This window comes from Heterodontus francisci, chromosome 41, assembly GCF_036365525.1.
Source record: "Heterodontus francisci isolate sHetFra1 chromosome 41, sHetFra1.hap1, whole genome shotgun sequence".
Taxonomy (NCBI): Eukaryota; Metazoa; Chordata; class Chondrichthyes; order Heterodontiformes; family Heterodontidae; genus Heterodontus; species Heterodontus francisci.
The window spans coordinates 30,182,318-30,202,233 of NC_090411.1; the positions used below are offsets into that span (position 1 = coordinate 30,182,318).

Here is a 19,916-nt window from a genome sequence, read left to right on the forward strand (position 1 = left end):
CAGAAGACGGCGACGTCATCCATGTACAGGGAGGTTTTAACCTGAGTGCCTCCGCTGCCTGGGATTGTCACCCCTCTTATGCTTGCATCCTTCCTAATAGACTCAGCAAAGGGTTCAATACAGCAAACAAACAAGACCGGGGAGAGAGGACAGCCCTGTCTGACTCCAGATTTGATTGGGAAACTTTCCGATTCCCACCCGTTGATTGAGACTGCGCTACTGATGTTTGTGTAGAGCAGTTTGATCCAATTGCAGATTCCCTCCCCAAACCCCATTTTGGAAAGCACGTCCATCATGTAGGTGTGCGATATCCTGACAAAAGCCTTCTCCTGGTCCAGGCTGATGAGGCAGGTGTCCACCCTCCTGTCCCGTACGTAGGCGATCGTATCCCTGATTAGTGCGAGACTATCAGAGATCTTCCTGCCGGGTATAGTGCAGGTCTGATCAGGGTGGATCACCAACTCCAGAGCAGACGTGACTCGACTGGCTATGACTTTGGACAGAATCTTGTCGTCAACATTAAGCAGTGAGATGGGCCGCCAATTTCTGATTTCTGCCCTCTCCCCCTTCCGCTTGTAAATGAGGGTAATGATGCCTATCCTCATGGATTCTGACATGCTGCCGGCCAGGAGCATACTCTCGTATACTTCCAGCAGGTCTGGGCCGACCCAGTCCCACAGGGCCGAGTACAACTCGACCGGTAAGCCGTCGCTTCCAGGAGTTTTACTCGTCTCGAAGGACTCGATGGCCTTTGTCAGCTCGTCCAGAGTTGGCGGCTTGTCCAGTCCCTCCCTCCTGCTGTCATCTACGACCTCTGTGATAGATGACAGGAAGGACTGGGGGGCTCTACTGTCTGTGGGCTTCGCATCATACAGCCCAGCATAAAAGGATTTGCTGATCCTTAGTATGTCGGACTGCGAAGACGTTACCGAGCCATCTTCTTCCTTCAGGCTGCTGATAACAGAGCTCTCTCTGTGTACCTTTTGGAAGAAGTAACGCGAGCACGTCTCATCCTGCTCGATGGAGCGGACTCTGGACCGGAAGATGATCTTGGAGGCCTCCTTGGCAAAGAGCGAGGCCTACTGGCTCTTCACCTCTTGGAGGTTCTCCTTGACCTCGACCCCCATTGACTGCAGCCGGAGCAGATTTTGCATACTTTTCTGGAGTCGGGACATTTCCCTCAGTCTCTCTCTCGCCCTCTGAACACCTTTGTGGATGAAGAACCTTTTGATGTTCTCCTTGATCGCTTCCCACCAGTGAACTGGAGACTCAAAGAGGGGTTTCACGGTCCTCCAACCTTTGTAATCCCTTTTGAGTTCCTCAACGTTCTCTGGGGTCAGCAGTGTAGCATTGAGCTTCCACGTCCCTCTGCCAACCCGCTGGTCGTCCTGTAAGTGACAGTCGGCCAGTAAGAGGCAATGGTCGGAGAAGAACACCGGCTTGACGTTGGTGGATCCGACCACGACGGCACGGGACACAAACAGGAAGTCAATCCTGGAACGGGCAGACCCGTCCGATCTTGACCATGTGTATCTGCGCTGCGCTCCGTCTGCAGGTTCGCTGAAGACGTCGTGCAGTTTGGCATCCTTAACTGTTTCTACTAGGAATCTGGACGTAGCATCCAGTTTGCTGTCGTCACTGCCGGATCGTCCAGCCGCATCGATGATGCAGTTGAAGTCACCGCCTAGGATGACCGGCCTGGACGTCGCCAGCAGCAGTGGGAGCTGCTGGAAGACGGTCAGCCGCTCGCTGCGTTGTACCGGGGCGTACACGTTGATTAACCGGAGCGGAGCGTTGTTGTACATCACGTCTGCTACGAGGAGGCGGCCGCTCACCACCTCCTTAACTTCGGAGATGGTGAAGTTACCTCCCCGCAGCAGAATACCCAGGCCGGAGGAACGGCAATCATTACCCCCCGACCAGATCGATGGCCCGTGGGACCACCATCGCGACCACTGCCTGTAGGTGCTGAGGTGTGGTATTCCACACTCCTGCAGAAACAGTAGGTCGGCTTTGACCTTGGCAAGGTAATCCAAGGTTGAAACACATCGCGTAGTAGATTTAATGCTACGCACATTAATGGAAGCAATCCTTATACCCATTTTTTAAAGTTAGTTGTTGCTTCCCATACCATTTGTCCTTGCTAGTCCCAGTCCTTCGGGATGTTCCTGCATACCCATCATGTGCGCAAGCAGTTTCACGTTGGTTGGGCTCAGAAACCCCTCTTGGTTTTTCATGCAGGGTTTGTTCCGCTGGGGTGACATCGGGGGGGGGGGTCTTGTAGACAGCAAGGGTTGGGTTGTCCTCTGCTGCTTCCCTCTGTTCCTCCTCGAAAACATCACTGCTCCCGGCTTCCCGGAGCTGGGGTGCGCCAGACGTGTCGTTGCTCTCGGTGTCCCGGAGCTGGGATGCGTTGGCCACGTCATTAGGTGTGGCGCTTTGGGGTTGGGGCACGCCGGGCCCATCATAGCTTCCAGTGCCCGGGGGCTGGGATGTTTTATCTTCCATCTCCTTGGAGTTCTGCCGCCTCTTTTGAAGGGGCTGTCGTTCCAGCATTTCCCCATCCAGTGAAGAGGAGCTGTTGTAGTCTGTTTCAGAAGGTAGCCTCCTCTTGCTACTGGTTTGGGTGGTGGCCTGTTCCGCTTTTGGATGTTTTTTCTTTGTGGTTTTCCTCTGGACCACTTGCCACTGACCTGTTTGTCCATCTGCTGCCTCCTCCTCCATTGATTCTGTCTGTGGAGGAGGGGTTTCTGGGTGCAGGGTAGGTGCTGGGTCGCTGGTTTCAGCTGCCTCCCGTTCCTTCTCCTTCTCAGGTTGAAGTTACTCACTGCGGAGAAGGTTGCTAGTCTCCTTTCAAACACCGGACGCCTTCGTCGAACCTTCTCCCAGCCTTTACTTGGACCTTGCCGCCTGAGCATAACTGAAGCAGCGTTTGGGGCAGGTTTTGTAGAGGTGGCCTGCGACACCGCACAAGTTGCAACACTTACTCTGCTTACAGTCCTTGGTCTGATGGCCTTCCTCCTTGCAGTTCTTGCAAACAACCGTGCCGCAGTTAGCTGCCACGTGACCAGATTTGCCACAGGTGCGACAAACTCTGGGCTGCCCAGCATAGACCAAGAAGCCTCGACTTCCCCCGATAGCGAAGCTGGAGGGAGGGTGGATGATGGCTCCACTGGGATCGACCTTCAAGGTCACCTTGACCTGCCGCTTGCTGGTCCAAATCCCAAAGGGGTCCTTGACATCAGTGCTGCTGCCGGCCACCTCGATGTACCTGGCGAGAAAGGTGAGTACATCCACCACCGGAACATGGGGGTTGTAGAGGTGAATCGTCACCACCCGGTCCCGTTGTGACGGAAGTGTGAAGAGCGGCTCCGCTGTGAGGATCGACAGTGGCGCCCGGTCCCCTTTCTCCTTGAACGCCTTCAGGAACTTGATGCATCCCGCCACGTTCCGGAACGTCATGTTGAAGTATCCACTGCTGGGGAAATCCTGCAGGCAGAAGACATCCGTAGCTTGAAATCCGCAGCAATCGAAGAGGATTTTCTTGATGAAGAAGGTGCGATCGACCGGTGCATCTCCATCCTTGTCCTTCACAACCACCCGAACGGTGTTACGCACTCCCTGGCCCGAAGCTCGAAGATTGGTTATAGCCATTTTACTCAAAGCTTCCCCAGGATCAAAAGGCAACGATCATGGTCTCTTCTCAACCAAGTAAGCACTGACAAGAACAGATACTACACTTGGTCTGAGCCAAAAGTCCTGACCAAAATTTATCCCTCAACTAACATCTAAAAACTTATTATCTGATCATTACCACGTCGCTATCTGTGGGAGTTTGCTGTACGCAAATTGACTGCCGTGATTACGAAACCTCAAAACGGTATTGCGGTGGCTCTAAGGCACTTTGGTACATCCTGGGGCTGTGAAAGGTGCTTTATAAATGCAAGTCTTTCTATATAGTAGGTAGGCTACAAGCTCTCTGAAAGCACCACTAGATGTCCTGCATGAGGCAGCTTTTAATCTCTGTGCCTATTCAATGAACAACCTACTTACTTGTAACACTCCACTCACAGGTCAGAGACACAGAGCAGAAGTTCAGGAACCTTTTTTTATGGAATTATATCCTCAGTGAGGCAACTTGGGATCGCAGCGGTTCTTTGGCGTGCAGCCCGCGTGGGCGGCCCACCATTTTTGAAGCTCACCGCCGAGGTAGGCGGCGAGCTTATAGAGTCCCAGCCCATAGAAGCAGTTGCATTAATTAACAATGTTTTACATAAATCCAGTGCGTTGGCACACTTTGGAAAGGTTTCAATGTGATTCATTCAATGAAGCCATTTCGGAAGGAGATGTCTGCAATTATAGAAAAGCAAAAAGTTAATTCATAGAAATTGCAGAATTTGGGCATCACTGAAGAGGCTGGCATTTGTTGTCTATCCCTAGACACCCGTGAGAAGGTGAGCCCGCTCCTGAGTTTCTGCAGTGTGTGTGGTGAAGGTTCTCCGACGGTCCTACTAGCAAATTAGGAACAGAAGGAGGCCATTCAGCCCCTCGAGCCTGTTCCACCATTCAACAAGAACGTTGCTGATCTGTGTCTGAACACCGTCCTTGGCTCCATTTTTTTATTTATTCATTCATGGGCAGCTCCAGCATGTGAATGCAGCACAAATTGACATGGGATAAACTTGGCACGGAAGGTAGTCTGATGGAAAACACAGCGTAGTGAAGTGATCGATGGGACTGCTGAGAACAATGTTTTATCTGGTTGGAAAGTGTTTGTAAAGGTGTGGCAACTCTCTCACTCTCTAACCCCTCGCCTTCTGCTGCCAAAGAAGAGAGAGTAGGCAGCCTGGTTCCTATCACTTTATCATGTTGACATCGGGCAAACATCCCTAAGTGACCTATCAAGTGTTTCATTGGAGTATAGATCACACATAACTCACAAAGTGACTGGTGTAGAACTACTTGCAGCCTGTTCACAGTGTAATGGAATTTCTATCCATGTGCAGGTACATTACATACTACTTTATGCATTTCTTGGCTCTGTCATGGCAACTGTTGGGAATTCATTATCCAAGTGGCATTACTGATCACAATTAAATAACCTGCATTTATATAGTACTGATAACATAGTAAAGCATCCCAAGGTCTTCTTTTCTTTTGGGCCTCCTTATCTCGAGAGACAATGGATAGGCGCCTGGAGGTGGTCAGTGGTTTGTGAAGCAGCGCCTGGAGTGGCTATAAAGGCCAATTCTGGAGTGACAGGCTCTTCCACAGGTGCTGCAGAGAAATTTGTTTGTCGGGGCTGTTGCACAGTTGGCTCTCCCCTTGCGCCTCTGTCTTTTTTCCTGCCAACTACTAAGTCTCTTCGACTCGCCACAATTTAGCCCTGTCTTTATGGCTGCCCGCCAGCTCTGGCGAATGCTGGCAACTGACTCCCACGACTTGTGATCAATGTCACACGATTTCATGTCGCGTTTGCAGACGTCTTTATAACGGAGACATGGACGGCCGGTGGGTCTGATACTAGTGGCGAGCTCGCTGTTCATTATCCAAGTGGCATTACTGATCACAATTAAATAACCTGCATTTATATAGTACTGATAACATAGTAAAGCATCCCAAGGTACTTCCCAGTAAAGCCTGTCTCAGGTATAAAATTAAAACCCGACCCGGGGCCCGACCCGACCACAGCCAACCCAAACCCGACCTGGGCCCGAGTCCTTCAATTATTTTCATGCCCGACCTGACCTGAAAATATTAAACACCAACCCTAAAATATCAAACATGCTATTACTACAGAAAATAAATCACGTCAAAATGTAGATTAAAAAGAGATCAACACAAAACAAAAGCCGACCACAGGCAACCCGAACCCAACCCAACCCGAGCCCGAATGCTGAACACCGAATATAGACTCGACCTGACCCGAACCGGACACATGTAGTCGGGTTTGGTCGGGTTCGTGTCGGGTAGTCAGGTTTTACTTCCCAGGAGCGTTATCAGACAAATGGATACTCTTCATCTTTTATCTTCCCACTTCGCTCGAAGGTGTTGATTCTTCCTGGAGTTTTTGCTGGGGACAGTGGAGAGCAGGGGTCAGCAACGTGCCCATATATGGACAACAGTGTCCGTGAAAAACATTTTGAGGTCCATGACTGGTAATTTCAGGCATGAGAAATTTCCCATTGGTTTCTTCAGACCAACTATAAAAAAAAGCTCAAGTGTCATCTTCACAGCTGACAGGTGCTGAAAGCAGGAACAACGGCTTCTGAACTTCGGACAGATTCAGGGTTTTCCGCAGGTTCCAACTTTTTTTAAAGCCCGCCGGAAAACCACAAAGCTGACAGAGTTCAGAAATCACTGTTGTGGCTCTCAGCAATGGTCAGAGAGGGTATGGGGGAAGGGGAACAGAGAGAGAGAGGGAAGGAGGGGCCAGAGAGAGAGGGGGGTCAGAGAGAGGGGGGGGGGGTGGTCAGAGAGAGAGAGAGGGGCAGAGGGAGAGAAAAAGAGGAAGCAGAGAGAGAGAGGAGGAGCAGAGACAGAGAGGGGTCAGAGTGGGCAGAGAGAGGGGGAGAGAGAGGGAGGGGGCAGATAAAAAGAGAAGGGACAGAAAGAGAGAAAGAGGGGACAGAGAGAGAGAGAGAAAGAGGGGAGAGAGAGAGGGGGCAGAGAGAGAGAGAACAAGGGGGCAGAGAGAGAAAGGGGGCAGCGAGAGAGGGAGCAGAGAGAGAGGGCAGAGAGAAATAGAGAAAGAGGGCAGAGAGGGGCAGAGAGAGAGAGAGAAAGAGGGGGAGAGAAAGAGAGATGGGGGAGAGAAAGAGAGATGGGGCAGAGAGGTGGAGGTCAGAGAGAGAGGGGGCAAGAGGAAGAGAAAAGGTGTCAGAGAAAGAGAGGGGCAAAGAGAGAGAAGGGGGCTGAGAGAGGGGAGAGAGACAGAAAGGAGCACAAAGAGAGTGGGGTAAAGAGAGAAGAGAACACAGAGATGGGGAAGTGACACAGAAAGAGGGAAAACAACATGGTGGGGGGGACGTCACAGAGGGGCAGGGATGACAAAGAGAGGTGGGACGACAGAGAGAAGTGGCAACAACACAGGGGAGGAACACAGAGAGGTGGAAGTCAGAGAGAGAGGGGGGGAGAGAGAGACAGAGAAAGAGAGAGAGAGAGGAGGGAGAGAGAGTGATCAAGATCCCGTCTGGCAGTTCAACATCTGTCCGGAATACACCACATTGCTACAAGAAGTGTGCGGGCAGACACTGATTACTTGTGTAAGCAAAAACAAAATGCCAGGTATTACACTAAATCAGTGTCCAACATAGTAACGAGACAAAAACAAGAAATGCTGGAACCACTCAGCAGGTCTGGCAGCATCTGTGGTAAGAGAAGCAGAGTTAACATTTCGGGTCAGTGACCCTTCTTCAGAACTGACAAATATTAGAAAAGTCACAGATTATAAGCAAGTGAGGTGGGGGTGGGGCAAGAGATAACAAAGGAGAAGGTGCAGATTGGACCAGGCCACATAGCTGACCAAAAGGTCACGGAGCAAAGGCAAACAATATGTTAATGGTGTGTTGAAAGACAAAGCATTAGTACAGATCAGGTGTGAATACACTGAATATTGAACAGCAGCAAGTGCAAACCTGAAAAAAAACCTGAAAAAAACAGTGGGTAAGCAAACTGAACAAACTAAGATGAAATGAAATAAATGCAAAAAAAGATTGTAAAAAATGTAAAAAAGAATGTAAAAAAAAAGGAAGAAAAAATAACTAAAAATGAAAGTAAAATGGGGGGCTGTCATTCTCTGAAATTATTGAACTCAATGTCCAGTCCTGCAGGCTGTAGTGTGCCTAATCGGTAGATGAGATGCTGTTCCTCGAGCTTGCGTTGATGTTCACTGGAACACTGCAGCAATCCCAGGACAGAGATGTGAGCATGAGAGCAGGGGGGAGTGTTGAAATGGCAAGCAACCGGAAGCTCTGGGTCCTGCTTGCGGACTGAGCGGAGGTGTTCCGCAAAGCGGTCACCCAGTCTGCGCTTGGTCTCCCCAGTGTAGAGGAGACCACACTGTGAGCAGCGAATACAGGAGACTACATTGAAAGAAGTACAAGTAAATCACTGCTTCACCTGAAAGGAGTGTTTGGGGCCTGGGATAGTGAGGAGAGAGGAGGTAAATGGGCAGGTATTACACCTCCTGCGATTGCAGGGGAAGGTGCCCTGGGACGGGGACGAGGTGGTTGGGGTAATGGAGGAGTGGACCAGGGTGTCGCGGAGGGAACGATCCCTTCGGAATGCTGACAGGGGAAGGGAGGGGAAGATGCGACTGGTAGTGGCATCACGCTGGAGGTGGCGAAAATGGCGGAGGATGATCCTTTCGATATGGAGGCTGGTGGGATGAAAAGTGAGGACAAGGGGAACACTGTCACGGTTCTGGGAGGGAGGGGAAGGGGTGAGGGTAGAGGTGCGGGGAATGAGTCGGACACGGTTGAGGGCCCTGTCAACCACAGTGGGGGGAAATCCTCGGTTGAGGAAAAAGGAGGTCCTATCAGAAACACCGTCATGGAAGGTAGCATCATCAGAGCAGATGCGTCGGAGATGGAGAAACTGGGAGAATGGAATGGAGTCCTTACAGGAGGTAGGGTGTGAAGAAGTGTCGTTGGGGTAGCTGTGGGAGTCGGTGGGCTTATAATGGATATTGGTAGACAACCTATCCCCAGAGATGGAGACAGAGAAGTCGAGGAAGGGAAGGGAAGTGTCAGAGATGGACCATGTAAAGGTGAGAGAAGGGTGGAAATTGGAAGCAAAGTTGATAAAGTTTTCTAGTTCGGGGCGGGAGCAGGAAACGGCACCGATACAGTCATCATAGTAACGAGAAAGTAAGTCAATAAATTAGTTTTCTCATTTAAAGATTCTTCACAAAAATGCACATTTGTTGTTGCTTTGATTAATAGTAAGATCAATTTTTAATGTCTTTATTTCCAAAATTGTCTCACCGATCCCCTATGTAAGAAAAAATTGGAATGTGGTCCCCTCCTCCACGTGAAAAGGTTGGACACCCCTGCTCCAAGCCTTTAACTTTGTGTTTTAAAATAACCTAGCAGCTAGGTTATTTTAAAACACAAGTTTAATGGCTTGTGTTATGCAAACTTACACTCTGGCAGCATTACTTTCACTTGGTACACTAGCTGAGCAACATGGTGGAAGTTGATGGACTTTTAGTTCTATACAAATTTCACAATTCTGCTGCTCTCAATTTGGAATCACATTGTTCCAGAACTTGTACTGTGGGGAAAACAGGCAAGAAAATCCAAGGAATCTCCAGAAGTCAGCATTGTAAGTCCCTCATAAATACAAGAGTATGGTGCAATGGGGCTGAGTGATATTGGCAAAAACAGGATGCTGCTGATCCATGTACAATGTAATAGATAGCTTTATAAACCTTAAACTATGATGAACTGTCTATGATCCCCTAGCAAAATTCATGCCACACTCACAGTTTTAAAAACTGTCAGGGAAAACATAGTAAGAATTTATTATGTTTCAATGATCAGTCATTAACTGATTATTTTTTGCTGCAAGTTGGATTAAAGGACAAGTTTTACAAGTATGTCAAAGTTCAGTAACTGCAATGTGCATCATTTACTATCCAGTTTGAGGGCAGATAGCCTGAATGGCCAATGTCATTTGAAAGTTGTCTGTATCATATAATTACATTATGTTAAAAGTACACCTTTGATAACAGGTAAGAGATTTGGCTTGAACATAAATTGGTTAGTCTGGAGTACAATCTTACAGATGGTGACTGAACCTTTTGTAACTAAATAATACAGGCAGTAACAACAGCTAAACCTTTTGCAGAAAAGCTTTTTGTTAATAATTATCGTATCAGAGCTGAATCGGAATTGACAGTGATAGACTGAGATATAGACATAAGTCAAATTCCAGAGAATCACTTTATTGGAAAAACTGACGAGCACTCTTTATTTGTAATTGTGTTTATCTAATGTTGTCACTAGCTTTGGTGAGCAAATGACATTTTGTCCATGAGAGATGCTGTTGTTTCTGTATTTTAGAATCCAGGACCTAGTTTGACAGCCTGTTAAGATGAATAAACTAATCTTGGCTAACTACTGTTAATCTCTGTGTGCCTTCCTGCCCCATTCTACTTTGCTTTTTTATATGACTCTTCTGAAAACTATCTGCTTGATCCTATAAAATTCTCCTGATTTAGAGATCACTGCCCCTTTGTTGGCTGCCCTGTCTTCAGACACATATTACAAGAAGTGGAGAAGTTGCACAAATATTGACCATCACGGGTTATTGTCTTGTGATAACAGCAGTGTGAGAAATGGTCTGTCTTCCTATTGCTGATTTTTCTACTGCCTCACCTCAATAAGCACAATAACAAGCCTCTCCTTGAGTTTCATTGGATGAATTTACACTCCTGACACAGTGTGAATCCACAGAGGGCATGCAATAAGGTCCATCTACCACCCGTGACATCGTGTAGCCAGTTTGATTCTGTGAACAAAAGTGATCTGTATTTGCGTTGCATACTATTTTGCATGCTAGCTAGCTAATACAGTTGTGGTGCTCTCCATTGATGTTTATATGCTTAGCAACTTTATTTAGAGGGAGAAATGTGTTTTAAATCAGAATGTGTTTTGATGGCATTAGATTTGCTATTCATTTTATACACAGATTAATTGCCCCCATGGCCGTGGCTGAGTCAATAGTTTTGTCAAATGTCCATGGTGCAACATGTTGGTGCCTATTCCTGCCGTAGATGGAGATTTACTCTGTATCTAATGCGTGCTCTACCTGCCATGCGAGTGGTTGCTAGATGGAGTTTTATGTTGTGTCTAACTTATGTTGTACATGCCTGGGCAGTGCTTGATATGGCGATGCAGAAGAATCTTTACTGTGGATCTAACCTGCACTATAACTGATCTAGAATTGCTTAATGTTGTGCCAAAGGGAGGGTCTAATCATGCTATTTCTGACCTGGGAGCATTTGATACAGTCACTGGGTGCCTGGAATCAATGCGGGAGAAGAGAGTCGTCCAATGAGGTGAGATTGTGTAGAACAGGTCTACATTGCCCACAGTTTAGAAGAATGAGAGTTGATCTTATCGAAGCATATAAAATTCTTAGAGAGCTTGACAGGGTAGCATACAAAATTATGAGGGACATTGATAGGTTAGATAGGAAGGAACCTTTTCCCTTAGCGGAGGGGTCAATAACCAGGGGGCATAGATTAAAGGTAAGGGGCAGGAGGTTTAGAGGGGATTTGAGGAAAACATTTTTCATCCAGAGGGTGGTTGGAATCTGGAACACACTGCCTGAAGAGGTGGTAGAGGCATTTAAGAAGTATTTAGATGAGCACTTGAAACGCCATAGCATACAAGGCTACGGGTCAGGTGATGGAAAATGGGATTAGAATAGTTAGGTGCTTGATGGCCGGCACAGACACGATGGGCCGAAGGGCCTGTTTCTGTGCTGAATAACTCTATGACTCTATGCTGAGAGGCTATTCCCCCTCACTGGAGAGTCTAAAACTAGAGTCTCAGGATAAGGGATCGGCCATTTAGGACTGAGATGAAGAGAAATTTCTTCATTCAGAGGGTTGTGAAATTTTGGAATTCTCTATTCCGGGGGCTATGGCTGCTCAGTCATTGAGTAAATTCAAGGCTCAGATTGATAGCTTTTTGGACACTGAGGGTATCCAGGGCGAGAAAGTAGAGTTGAGGAAGAAGATCAGCCAAGATCTTATTGAATGGCGGAGCAGGCTCCTGTCCTCCTTTTTTTTTTATTTTTATGTGTCCCACCATCAAGTCTTGAGATACTGCTGACTTGTTGTGCCCCATAAATTAATAAAGACAATACCAAAAAACTTAATACTTTAGAAAGTCCAGAGGAGTATAGAAAGTGCAGGGGTGAAGTAAAAAAGAAAATTAGAAATGCAAAGAGAGGACAAGAAGAATTATTGGCAGGTAAAATCAAGGAAAACCCAAAGATGTTTTATCAGTACATGAAGAGCAAGTGGATAACTAAGGAAAGGGTAGGGCCTATCAGAGATGTACAAGGGAACTTGCACATGGGTAACGTTCTTAATGAGTTTTCTGCCTCTGTTTTCACATAGGAGAGGGATAATGCAGACATTGTAGTAAAAGAGGAGGAGTGTGAAATATTAGATACGATTAGCATAATGAGAGAGGAAGTACTAGAGGGTCTGACATCCTTGAAAGTGGATAAATCGCCAGGGCCAGATGGACTGCATCCCAGGTTGTTAAAGGAAGCCAGGGAGGAAATAACGGATGCGCCGAGGATCATCTGCAAATCCACACTGGATCCAGGCGAGGTGCCAGAGGATTGGAGGTCTGCGAATGTTATACCATTGTTTAAAAAGAGTGTGAGGGATAGGCCAAATAATTATAGGCTGGTCAGTCTGCCCTCGGTGGTGGGTAAATTATTATGAGGGACAGGATAAACTTAGAAAGGCATGGACTGATCAGGGATAGTCAACATGGATTTGTTAAGGGAAGGTCATGTCTTACTAACTTAATTGAATTCTTTGAGGAAATAACAAGGGGGATTGATGAGGGTAGTGCAGTGGATGTGGTCCAAATGGATTTTAGTAAGGCATTTGACAAGGTCCCGCATGACAGACTGGTCAGTGAAATGAAAGCCCATGGGATACAGGGGAATGTGGCAGGTTGGATCCAAAATTGGCTCAGTGACAGGAAGCAAAGGGTAGTCGATGGATGTTTTTGTGAATGGAAAGCTGTTTCCAGTGGCATTCCACAGGGCTCAGTGTTGGGTCCCTTGCTGTTTGTGGTATATATTAATCATTTGGACTTAAATATGGGAGGCATGATTGGGAAATTTGCTGATGATACAAAAATTGGCCGTGTAGTTGATAGTGAAGAGGATAGCCGTAGACTCCAGAATGATATCAATGGTTTGGTTTAGTGGGCAGAAAAGTGGCAAATGGAAATCAATTCAGAGAAGTGTGATGTAATGCATTTGGGGAGGGCAAATAAAGCGAGGGAATACACAATAAACAAGAGGATATTGAGAGGGGTAGAAGAAGTGAGAGACCTTGGAGTGCATGTCCACAGGTCCCTAAAGGTGGCAGGACAGGTAGATAAAGTGGTGAAGAAGACATATGGAATACTTTCTTTTATTGGTCGAGGTATAGAATACAAAAGCAGGGATGTAATGCTGGAACTGTATAAAACGCTGGTTTGGCTACAGTTGGAGTATTGTGTACAGTTCTGGTCGCCACATTACAGGAAGGACATAGTTGCTCTGGAGAGAGTGCAGAGGAGATTTACAAGAATGTTGCCAGGGCTTGAAAGTTGCAGCTATGAGGAAAGATTAGATAGGCTAGGGTTGTTTTCCTTAGAACAGAGGAGGCTGAGGGGTGACTTAATTGAAGTGTACAAAATTATGAGGGGCCTAAATAGAGTAGACAGGAAGGACTTGTTTCCCCCAGCAGAGAGGCACAGATTTAAGGTGATTGGTAAAAGGATTAGAGGGGACATGAGGAAAAACTTTTTCAGCCAGATGATGGTGGGTGTCTGGAATTCACTGCCAGGAATGGTGGTGAAGGCAGAAACCCTCAATTCTTTTAAAAGGTGCCTGGACATGCACCTGAAGTGCTGTAACCTGCAAGGCTTTGGACCAGGTGCTGGAAGGTGGAATTAGATTGCTAGTTTTCAGCCAGTACTGAAGGGCCTCCTTTTGTGCTGTAATTTTTCTATGGTTCTATGGTTCAGTGCTCAATGCGAAAAGTGAAAGTTGTCAAACAACTTGCAGGAAAAGTAATTGTAGACCGAGCTAATATTTAATCTGTAATGAATAAAATAGAGAAAACAAACACAGACTCTTAAACAAGGAAGTAGTGATTAAGAAAAGAAAGGATAGAAACTGTTTATGTAATTCAATGTGTTGCAATGTTACTTCCTCAAAGAAAGAATATGGAGAGGTAAGGGACATGGAGGAAGTGGGGGGAAGGAGCATGAGGGAGATCGCAGCATATACCCAGAGGAGGTGCAACATCGAGCCAGGAATGAAAGCTGAGTATCACATTTTCAAAAAAGATGATTTAAGTGCAATGCAGCTGGTAGAGGGGACTTGGCAGGGGAATATCCATGTTTACATGCAAGCAAGCAAACCATATGGGTGACTGATGAGTTTGCCAACCATCCTGGAGTTTTCAGGAATTTTATATTTAATTTTCTGTGAGTAAAACCCAGGAGAAAAAAGTGTGTTTCTCTTCCCCGCTTTCTTTGAACTGCAATTAGAAATATTGAAGTTCTCAGAGGGCACGGAAAGGTTGTTTTGACTGAAAGTCAGGAATCATCCAATCAGCTTTCCAATTGGCCATTGGAAGGCGGGGCACTGTGACGATGGACATGTTGGGCAACCCATGGCGGGAGTGCAGGGGAGGATTGGGGGCGGGGCAGTTGAAGGCTGGAGCTCAGGTGATGAAACCTCCAGCAATGCATGCAACCAGAGCTGGCAACCCTTAGTGACTGAGCTGTTGGCAACCTTTGCACCTGGTTTGTGCTGATCACTAGACAGGATAAGGCAAGCAGGCAGCGATTAAGAATTCCTTTCTCTGAGAGGCATCTGTCAGAACCGGGTCCTCCCCCTCCCAGAATGTCTTTTTGAATCCAGCGCAGACAGATGGCGCCCGGGGGCTGGGAGGTGAATTTTCCTGTTTACTGACCACAATACCAGCTCTGTTCACACCCTCCCCCTAGTGCTGACAATGTCCATGATCTCTCTATCGCCCATCACCCTGGTTCCAATATCCTATGAATCAGCCCATGGCCTGACTCCATGCTACCTATGAACATGCATACAAAAATAATTTAACAGGCAGGGAAAGAGCAGCTGGACTATCAGGCCTTCCCCATATTTAAGACTGGAACATTGTGAGTAAACACTTCTTTCACGCCCCTCCCTCTGCCTCCCACCACCCCCCCGCCCCCTCCACCATTCCCAGAGCCATATAATCTACTCAGAGGGGCAAAAAATACCTAGGGGAAAAAATAAGGGAAGAAATACTCTGGAAAATACCTGTCCCTCTCAGACAATTGAAAGCAGTCCAAATGGGCCTAGTGTTATCAATAAAGACACTTACCTTCCAGATGATATGATCTTTGCCCCAGTCAAGAATCCATCCAACTCCCACTTGAAGGCAAACTCTTCAACCACAACCATCTAACCCTGATCTGCAGCAGGTTCCTCCTCCCTCAATCCTACCATCCATGCCAGAGTCCTCGGCCATCTTATCCCCACACTCTGGAGCTCTCTGTCTTCCAATATCACTAGAACAAGTTATCTGGGTATTTATCGTATTGCTGTTTGTGGGAGCTTGCTGTGTGCAAATTGGCTGCTATGTTTCCTACATGACAACAGTAGTTATACTTCAAAAGTACTTCATTGGCTGTAAAGCACTTTGGAATGTTTGCGGTTGTGAAAGGAGCTACAGAAATGCAGGACTTTCTTTTTTCATCTGGCCAGTGGGAAGATCAGGGCAATTTGTCCCACCATTCTGATTAGGATAGAACCAGCAAACTGCAGATCACAGTTTTTTTATTTGTTTGATAGGATGTGGGCATCGCTGGCTAGGACAGCATTTGTTGCCCATCCCTAATTACCCTTGAGAAGGTGGTGGTGAGCTGCCTTCTTGAATCGCTGCAGTCCATCTGGTGTAGGTACACCCACAGTGCTGTTAGGAAGGGAGTTCCAGGATTTTGACCCAGCGACAGTGAAGGAACGGTGATATAGTTCCAAGTAAGGATGGTGTGTGGCTTGGAGGGGAACTTGCAGGTGGTGGTGTTCCCATCTGCTGCCCTTGTCCTTCTAGGTGGTAGAGATCACAGGTTTGGAAGGTGTTGTCGAAGGAGCCTTGGTGAATTTCTGCTGTGTGTCTTGTAGATGGTACACACTGCTGCCACTGTGCGTTGGTGCTGAAGGGTGTGAATGTTGAAGGTGGAAGATGGGGTGCTAATCAAGCGGGCTGCTTTATTCTGGATGCTGTCGAGTTTCTTGAGTGTTGTTGGAGCTGCACCCATCCAGGCAAGTGGAGAGTATTCCATCACACTCCTGACTTGTGACTTGGAGATGGTGGACAGGCATTGGTGAATCAGGAAGAGGGTTACTCACCACAAGAATTCACAGCCTCTGACCTGCTCTTGTAGTCACAGTGTTTCTGTGGCTGTTCATGCACCACGGTTGGCTCTGCTGCACAGGGGAGGAGTAAAAAGTGTGGGAATAAAAAGTACCAATCTGTCATTTGATGTGTACCCAGTGCTAAGAGGCAGGTTGGCCCTCTTTAATGAAACCTCTTTGCATCTGCTTTCCATCAGGAAACCAGGGATGATAAGATCCAATTTCGCAAGCCTTGGTTTGTCCAATCGCTCCATGAGCAATTGAAGGGGAAAGGAAAGAGAGAATGGGACAGCAGCGAGCACATCCAAACTCTGTATTGACCTTCTTTACAGTTGAGTTCAGTCAAGAACCAAATTCATCTAAAACAAGAAGAAAAAAGAAACATCAGCTCAGAAAACCAACAGCGCTCTCGCTCCCAGTTTAACTGGGATTTTCAGCGCATTCAGCACTGAAACAGGGAACTAATGACATTTTGGGTCTTTCACATCCGGAACCTAGGCTCACAGCCAACGCAGCAGATATTTCTGTTGGGACTGTAAGCTGATCCCAATCACTTCCTCTCTGTTTAAGACCATAAGAACTTAAAAAATAGGAGCAGGATTAGTCCCCTCGAGCATGCTCCACCATTCAATAAGATTGTGACTGATCTTCTACCTCAACTTCATTTTCTCACCTCATCCCCATATCCTTTGATTCCCTTAGTTCCCAAAAATCTATTGATCTCAGCCTCGAATATACTCAATGACTGAGCATCCACAGCTCTCTGGGTTAGAGAATTCCAAAGATGTCCGCTGACTGAAGACATTTCTCCTCATCTCTTCCTAAAAGATCAAATCTTTGAGAGGGAGTCTTGCTAACCACATGTGCTGTATGTTGATAAAGGCATTTAATAAGGCCCAAATGTGGAATTCCCTCCCTAAACCCCCTTTGCCTCACCTCCTTTAACACCATCCTAAAAACCCACCTCTTTGACTAAGCTTTCAGTTACTCCATCTAGTCTCTCCTTCTCTAGGTCAGTATCCGTCATTTTTGCTTATATCTCAGGGAAGCATCGTGGGACGTTTCTCTACATGAAAGTTTCAAGTTTCAGTCGCTGTTCTTTGCATTTTCGATGTTTGGCCAGAAGATATTGAGGGAAGGTTAGCCGCACACTCTCCTTAACTGCAGTTCCATCCGATCTTTGACAGCACCATCCTGACTTGGAACTATATCGCTGTTCCTTCACTGTTGCTGGGGTCAAAAATGTGGAACTCCCTTCCTAACAGCACTGTGGGAGCGCCTTCATTGCACAGACTTCAGCGACTCAAGGAGGTGGCTCACCACAGCCTTCTCAAGGACAATTAGGCACGGGCAATAAATGTCAGTGGGACCATTTCCAGAATGAATCAAAAAAAATTTGCTTGCTACTTCACCAGCTAGAAAACCACCACTTTCTCTTCCATGCCTGTGCTGCGTCATTTTGCCGCTAAGCCAAACACAGCTTCCTGCCTTGGTGCTGATTACAGCAACCACTAGTTTTGTGCCAAAGAGTCTTGAAAAGGTTCCAAGATGCTTTTTTAAAGACTGACATTATTAATGCCACATACTGTTGGCTGTAAAGTGGATGTATCCCTTTAAAAATTTCCATAATCCTTGCTCAGCTGCATATCATTTTTCCCGACCCCCATATCTTTCAATAAGATCCCAGACCCAATGTGAGCTAGGATAAAAGCAAAATACTGCAGATGCTGAAAATCTGAAATAAAACAAGAAATGCTGGAAATACCCAGCAGGTCTGGCAACATCTGTGGAGAGAGAAGCAGAGTTAACGTTTCAGGTCAGTGACCCTTCATCAGAACTGGCAAATATTGGAAATGTAATAGGTTTCAAGCGAGTAAAGCAGGGGTGGGGCAAGAGATAACCAAAGAGAAGGCGTTGATAGGACAAGGTCACAGAGAATAACTGACCAGAAGGTCATGGAGCAAAGGCAAACTGTATGTCAATGGTGGGCTGAAAGACAAAGCGTTCGTGCAGAGAGGGTGTTAATTGACAGAAAAATAAAGAGTCTGGCTCCAAGCACAAACATGAAAAAAAAACAGTGGGTAGGCACAGGAACCCACTTCCATTATTGCAAATTTCGGTGGCATTTGTCAAATTCAGCAAGCACATATCCCACCGTGTCTGAGGATGAATATGTCACTGCTTAGCTTTCAGCCTAACCATCACCCCCAGGCCATAGAACATAGAACAGTACAGCACAGTACAGGCCCTTCGGCCCACGATGTTGTGCCGAACCTTTAACCTACTCTAAGATCAAACTAACTACCTACCCTTCATTCTACTATCATCCATGTACCTATCCAAGAGTCGCTTAAATGTCCCTAATGTATCTGCTTCTACTACCACCGCAGGCAGCGCATTCCACGCACCCACCACTCTCTGTGTAAAGAACCTACCTCTGACATCTCCCCGAAACCTTCCTCCAATCACCTTAAAATTATGTCCCCTGGTGATAGCCCTTTCCACCCTGGGAAAAAGTCTCTGGCTATCCACTCTATCTATGCCTCTCATCATCTTGTACCCCTCTGTCAAGTCACCACTCATCCTTCTTCGCTCCAATGAGAAAAGCCCTATATCCCTCAATCTTTCTTCGTAGGATATGCCCTCCAGTCCAGGCAGCATCCTGGTAAATCTCCTCTGCACCCTCTCTAAAGCTTCCACATCCTTCCTATAATGAGGCGACCAGAACTGAACACAATATTCCAAGTGTGGTCGAACCAGGGCCTTATAGAGCTGCAGCATAACCTCACGGCTCTTAAACTCAATCCCCCCGTTAATGAAAGCCAACACACCATATGCCTTCTTAACAACCCTATCAACTTGGGTGGCAACTTTGAGCGATCTATGGACATGGACCCCAAGATCCCTCTGTTCCTCCACACTGCCAAGAATCCTGTCTTTAAGCCTGTATTCTGCATTCAAATTCGACCTTCCAAAATGAATCACTTCACACTTTTCCAGGTTGAACTCCATCTGCCACTTCTCAGCCCAGCTCTGCATCCTGCCAATGTCCCGTTGCAACCTACAACAGCCTTCCACACTATCCACAACTCCAGCAACCTTCGTGTCATCGGCAAACTTGCTAACCCAGCCTTCCACTTCCTCATCCAAGTCATTTATAAAAATCACAAATAGCAGAGGTCCCAGAACAGATCCTTGTGGAACACCACTGGTCACCGAGCTCCATGCTGAATACTTTCCATCTACTACCACCCTCTGTCTTCCATGGGCCAGCCAATTTTGTATCCAGACAGCCAACTTTCCCTGAATCCCATGCCTCCTTACTTTCTGAATGAGCCTACCATGGGGAACCTTATCAAATGCCTTGCTAAAATCCATATACACCACATCCATTGCTCTTCCTTCATCAATGTGTTTTGTCACATCTTCAAAGAATTCAATAAGGCTTGTGAGGCATGACCTGCCCCTCACAAAGCCATGCTAACTGTCTCTAATCAAACCATGCTCTTCCAAATAATCATAAATCCAGTCTCTCAGAATCCTCTCCAATAATTTGCCCACTACCAACGTAAGACCGACTGGTCTATAATTCCCAGGGTTATCCCTATTCCCTTTCTTGAACAAGGGAACAACATTTGCCACCCTCCAATCATCCGGTACTACTCCAGTGGACAGTGAAGACGCAAAGATCATCGCCAAAGGCGCAGCAATCTCTTCCCTCGCTTCCCGTAATA

The 19,916-nt window shown here is 46.8% G+C and overlaps 1 protein-coding gene across 1 annotated transcript in view; it reads right to left on the minus strand.

The window, feature by feature from the left end:
- LOC137353665 (excitatory amino acid transporter 2-like) overlaps positions 1-15,202 on the minus strand; it is a 57,422-nt gene extending 42,220 nt beyond the window's left edge. Inside the window, exon 1 of the mRNA XM_068020022.1 lies at positions 15,149-15,202. The gene's annotated coding sequence lies outside the window, so the exon portion shown is untranslated. The remainder of the gene's footprint in view (positions 1-15,148) is intronic.
- Positions 15,203-19,916: the final 4,714 nt, after the last annotated feature.